This window comes from Fukomys damarensis, unplaced genomic scaffold (assembly GCF_012274545.1).
Source record: "Fukomys damarensis isolate Sample0158 unplaced genomic scaffold, DMR_v1.0_HiC HiC_scaffold_39, whole genome shotgun sequence".
Classification (NCBI taxonomy): Eukaryota; Metazoa; Chordata; class Mammalia; order Rodentia; family Bathyergidae; genus Fukomys; species Fukomys damarensis.
This window is the reverse complement of record NW_022900951.1, coordinates 79,562,210-79,567,547: the sequence shown is the minus strand read 5'-3', so window position 1 is coordinate 79,567,547 and position 5,338 is coordinate 79,562,210. Positions and strand designations below refer to the sequence as shown.

Below are 5,338 nucleotides of genomic sequence, written 5' to 3'. Positions count from 1 at the left end.
ATAAAGTTCTGGGTGTGGATTATGGAAGTCCCACCCTGCGTGTGGTGACAGAAATCCATAGTCCTATAGCCTGGATAGACATAAAGAGACAGAAAGAAGGTAGGCTTGCTGCTGCTGCTGCTTGCTGCTTCACTGTCTTCTGCCTGCTTTGCTATGCCTCATTTCTACTCTGCGATACCATTCTTCCATGTCACCCTCCCTTGCAGCCAGCTGAATATGGAATAAAACTTCTGCAAAATGTGCACTGAAATATAGTGCTATCTTGGTTCATGAACTCAATTCTGAATATGATTCTGGTCACACCTCAAACTGTATAATAACCAAACAGACTTCCACGTGAGGCCAACATCGAGTCTAACCATTGAATTTGATTCAGTTCTCATCCAACTAGTTTTGCAGCAGAATTCTGGAAAGGATTAAGTTCACCAACCAAGGTATCACTTTTAACCTTTCTTCCTTTAACTTATGGGTGTTGGGTATTTTGTCACAGCAACAAAATAAAAGTAACTAGGACATAGAGATTCATAAGTCTGTTGAAGTAAGACTAGTATACATAAATCCATTGAAACAAAGACAAAATAATATTTTCACTGTGAATATAGCATTTTCAATAGCAAATACTATAATGATGTGTGAAATATATAATTAACTGGCTTACCTGGCAATTATTTGAACACTGTGAAATAGGCATATGTGTTTTCCTGTGCTATGGTGACTGGAAAGTTAAAAATATGAAAGGGAATGGGGAAAAACAAGAACCAATATATATTATGTAAAGATACAAATTTCCAACAATGAATGTCATTATTTTGTATACCTAAAATGCACCAAAAAATTAATTTTTAAAAAGTACACAGTAAGAAAACAGGCTCTTTAAAAATATGAAAAGGAACATGTACACACATATGGGAACCTGAATGTGGGTGTGCACACTTACCAGGTCCCCCTGCAGACAGAATCCCAAATGTAACATTGGTCATTTCAAACACATGCACTAGCAAGAGGTATGAAGGTGTCACTAAATAATGGAGGATCCACATATAGGATCTGCCACTTTTGATGAAAGAACTCCTTGGTTTGATGACAAAGATTCTAGCATTCATTCTCTGTCATAATGTCATTTAGAATACATCATGAAATTTCAGTTGTGACAGTCCTATTACAGGAGAAGCTTTCCTTTTGCTGAAGTGCATTCAAGCCCGCTTTTCACAGACTTTATATAAGTAATGTGATATATTTTATTGAGAACTTGTCTTTATAAAAACAGCTGGAGTGAAATCTGGAATAGGCAAATTGGAACCTTGGTTAATGAAGTACCTGACACCCAAGTTCATTGCAAGCGAAGGGCCTTAAAGGAAATGGGGATCTACCTAGGTTATGTGAAATCAATAGGTACAAAGATGTCAAGGGTCCAGTCCACAAGAGAGGAAGAAATACAGGCATTTCACACACACAATTTGTCACCTGTGGTCACTTGAAGGAAGCCTTTGATGTCAGTGCACAGTTGGTCCAGGCAGCTAGTTTGAGAGATGCCAGTGACACTCTTTCCACTATGCCATTGAGCATCTTATGTTTGAGAAGGGTGTTGTCACCATTAAAATGCTCTGGAATGGTTGACTTCTGTGGGTTACAGATGAGGTGCGGGAGTCTACCACTTTCATCACTCCCGTTTCATTAACCATGACAGCCAGAGGTTCAGCAAAGGCACCGAATCTTTAGGGTAGAGCAAAGTGCTGTTAACTTACACAGGCAGCAAGGCTGGAAGGGTAGCCATAATGATCTGATCTATGGTGATTGTTAAGAGTTGCTAGTTGATTAATAGATTCCCTGGATTTTGAAATACCCAAACAACATCAAAGTTTGCATTTAATCACTTAAAAATAAGTACAGGATAAAGTATTTTCTTTATAGTGGCATATAACTTTGAAATAGATGGAATAAGACTGAAACTCCATGGTGAGTGTGAGAGTAAAGAACATCTAGTAAGAGTCCATACAAAATATTTATTTTATACATTACATGTTTATATATTTTAAAATTTTATAAGAAATCTGTAAAGACAGACTAATCTTTAAGAAATGCTACACAGAATTAATTGCACAAAATATTTTTGCATGACTATTTAGTCTTCAAATGAATCCCAATTGGCTAAGCAAAAAAGAACATTTCTTATATGAAAAAAGACTGATACTAAACAAAGGTAGCAAAATGTTAAGAACTAGGGAACATAGGAAAAGGCATTTAGAGGTTCTTTATATTATCCTTAAAATCATTCTTTAAGTTTAAAGTTATTTTATAATATGTTTTAAAAGACTATGTAACCACAGGAGGCTCATTTCTTTGCAATGTTTTGGTTTTAATTCCTATGCGAAGATTTAACGCTCCTATCTTGTATTAAGAATTATGTAAAGAAATTTCTTAAAAGTAGGTTCTCAGACCTGACTCCAATCTGTTAGAATTCTTCAGGAGTCTGGGAATATGAACCCCAAGTGTCTGTTATGATGTGGAAGAGCCAGAAAACACTACCTAGGTGTCCTTGACAAGTTTTTTTCTGACGGCATATAAATTAAAGAACTTTCCCATCCTAAGATAACATAAAATAACATTTATTACATTCTATCTTAATGGCTTTATATCTTTTATGTAAATATTTAGCATGTATGTTTAAGTGTATTTTTTTCAAAGTTTTCTTTTTTTCATTATTTCCAGATGGGATGTGGAGGGAGGAGGGATGGGTGGAAAAGAAAGCAGAAAAACCATGAAAGACTGAGCTAAGAGCTCTTATTTCTCTGCACAACATAAATGTGCCTCAGTGTAACCCATAGACAGGCTAAAAAATTTGTGAGTTTATGCAAGACTGGGTGCACGATTAAATGAAATGTTGAATAAAACAATGTATTAATTTATTATTATTAATTTAATTATTCACATAATTTATAATCTTTAAGAGATTATCTCATAAATGTATATTGCAACTTAATATATGCTACTTAATTTGTTTTTCCCACAAAAATACATGGTTTACAAAAAAAATCGACAGCATTTTGCTACTGTGCTATATTTCTTTTTCCTTCTATTTCTTTCCTCTTTTTTATGCTATCCAGTTTAGAACGTATGCAGTTCAATTTATTCCAGGCATCTTCCCTACCACCACCACCTTGTTCACAAGAGCTTATTTTAAAAGGTGCCAGTAATGTGCCTGGTGCCACTACATGACAGGGTCAGAAGCAAACCCACAGTGTGATGTATAGCTGCCACTACAGTACCAGCATATTAGGTTAATACACTCAGTAAAAGTGCTTCAGAACTGGCACAGATATAATTGTCTCCATCCATCCTATAAATAATTCATGTTATTTTTATATAATAACTGTCAGTTCTCTGCTTTCAAAATTCTACCACATTTTAAATGACACAACTTCCATTTACAGTTGCAGTGGGAATTGAAGGAAATTATATTTTTCACAGTGTATTTTTCTCCTAAAGACCCTGAAAGTGCTAATTTTCCCTTTACAACTTGTACGTAAAATCCTGACTATAAAACTACTGAGCAATTTAACCCTATCATTCATGCAATTAGATATTCCTTTCAGCAAGGTTAAAAGCCAATTATGTAGCACCTTTGTACACTAGAGATTCTTGACTTGGTACAAGTCCAAAGACTGAAATATCACTCCTAGAGTTTTCAAAGAGGGAACAGAACTAGTCAATTACTGCAAGTCTTTTTTTTTTTTTTTTTAATTAAGCAGCCTCAACAGCAGCTCAGCAGCTGGGTGTGGTGGCTCACACCTGTAATTCCAGCACTCCGGAGGGAGGCTGAGGCAGGAAGATTACCACAAGTTGGAGGCCAGCCTGGACTACCTAGTGAGTTCAAGGCCAGCTTGAACTACATAGCAAGTTCCTGTCTAACAAAATAAAACAAAAAAAACACAGCTCAGCTGGGCCCAAAGGCCTCTTGCCAACTTCCAGGCTCACGTACTTTCCCAAGTCTGAGAGGCTGAGGCTTAGCAGCAGCAGCTTCACTTTGGCTCTGATGGTGGTCTTCAGGGCTGTCAGTGGATAGAATTCTTTGACTTATTTCATTAAGGGATTCATTTACGTTTATCGCATTTTTGGCACTGGTCTTCATAAAAGTCGCACGAATGCAGTAAGTGTGGTACTTAGCATCACTCTCCATGACTTCTCTGACATCAATAAGATCACATTTATTTCTTGAAATGGTAACTACAATATTAGATGAGCCATTATTTTTTTTTTGTACCAGGGATCAAACTTGGGACCTTGAGCTTGCAAGGCAGAAGGCAGCACCACTGAGCTAAATCCCTGGCCCTGAAGTTCTTTTTTTTAAATAAATTTTATTGCTGGTCATGGTGGTGCACACCTGTAATCCCAGCACTCGAGAAGCTGAGGCAGGAGGATTTCTGTGAGTTCAAGACCAACCTGGGCTGCACAACGAGTTCCAGTTCAGTCTCCACTACATAGTGAGACCCTGTCTCAACCTCCCCTAAATAAATAAATAAATAAATAAATAAATAAATAAATAAATAACTTTTATTAGTACATTACATTTTAGGTATACAATATAATGACATCCAACATTGGAAATTAGTACCTTTACATAATCCATCTCAGTCCTTATTTTTCCTCATTCCCCTGCCATCCCTATTTACAAAGACTTTGTTTCCATTTTTTCATTCTCTCGTATTAATTCCATTCCCTTGTTTCCTTTCCCCAGTCCCTTCCACTTCCCTTTTCCCTTTGGACCTTTTCTTCCTATTTCACAATATCTATTATGCCTTTTGATCCTTACCCAGTTCTCTAATGTTGGAAATGTCTCCTTCTGTGATATTATAAACAATTATAGCTGCAGATGGCTCTCAGTAATACATTGCTGTTAAGGCATGAAATGGTTCTTGTCCAGCTATACCCAAATTAGGAATTTATGTAGCTCATTTTGGTATGGACAGTCTTGGTCATAAAACATGCTCCTACTGTTGGGTTGGTGCTTAGATCAAAACTTTCTTTCACAAACTGCCACAAAATATTCGATTTACCTACACTTGTATCTCCCAACAGATGCACTTTGAGTACCATGGCCCTGGGGCCAGGAGCACCAGCCTGCCTCAGCCCTAAATTGAGGACAGAGAAGCCTGGGCCAGCAACACACTCAACTCTACCACCAAACAGCCTAGCCACAGCTGCTGGTCTCTCAGAAGCAGCAACCACTGCTCAGCTGGTTGTGAGCCCGGCCTGTCCCCTGTCAGCCATGCAGAGTTGCCTTAATAGGTGGTTCACCTCCCTGGTCTCAAGGCCACAGTCCCTGCTGCCATTGTGGGAT

At 37.6% G+C, this 5,338-nt stretch overlaps 1 pseudogene; it reads right to left on the bottom strand.

Moving 5' to 3' along the window:
- Window positions 1-3,934: 3,934 nt before the first annotated feature.
- LOC104865973 lies at window positions 3,935-5,094 on the bottom strand (annotated as a pseudogene).
- Window positions 5,095-5,338: the final 244 nt, after the last annotated feature.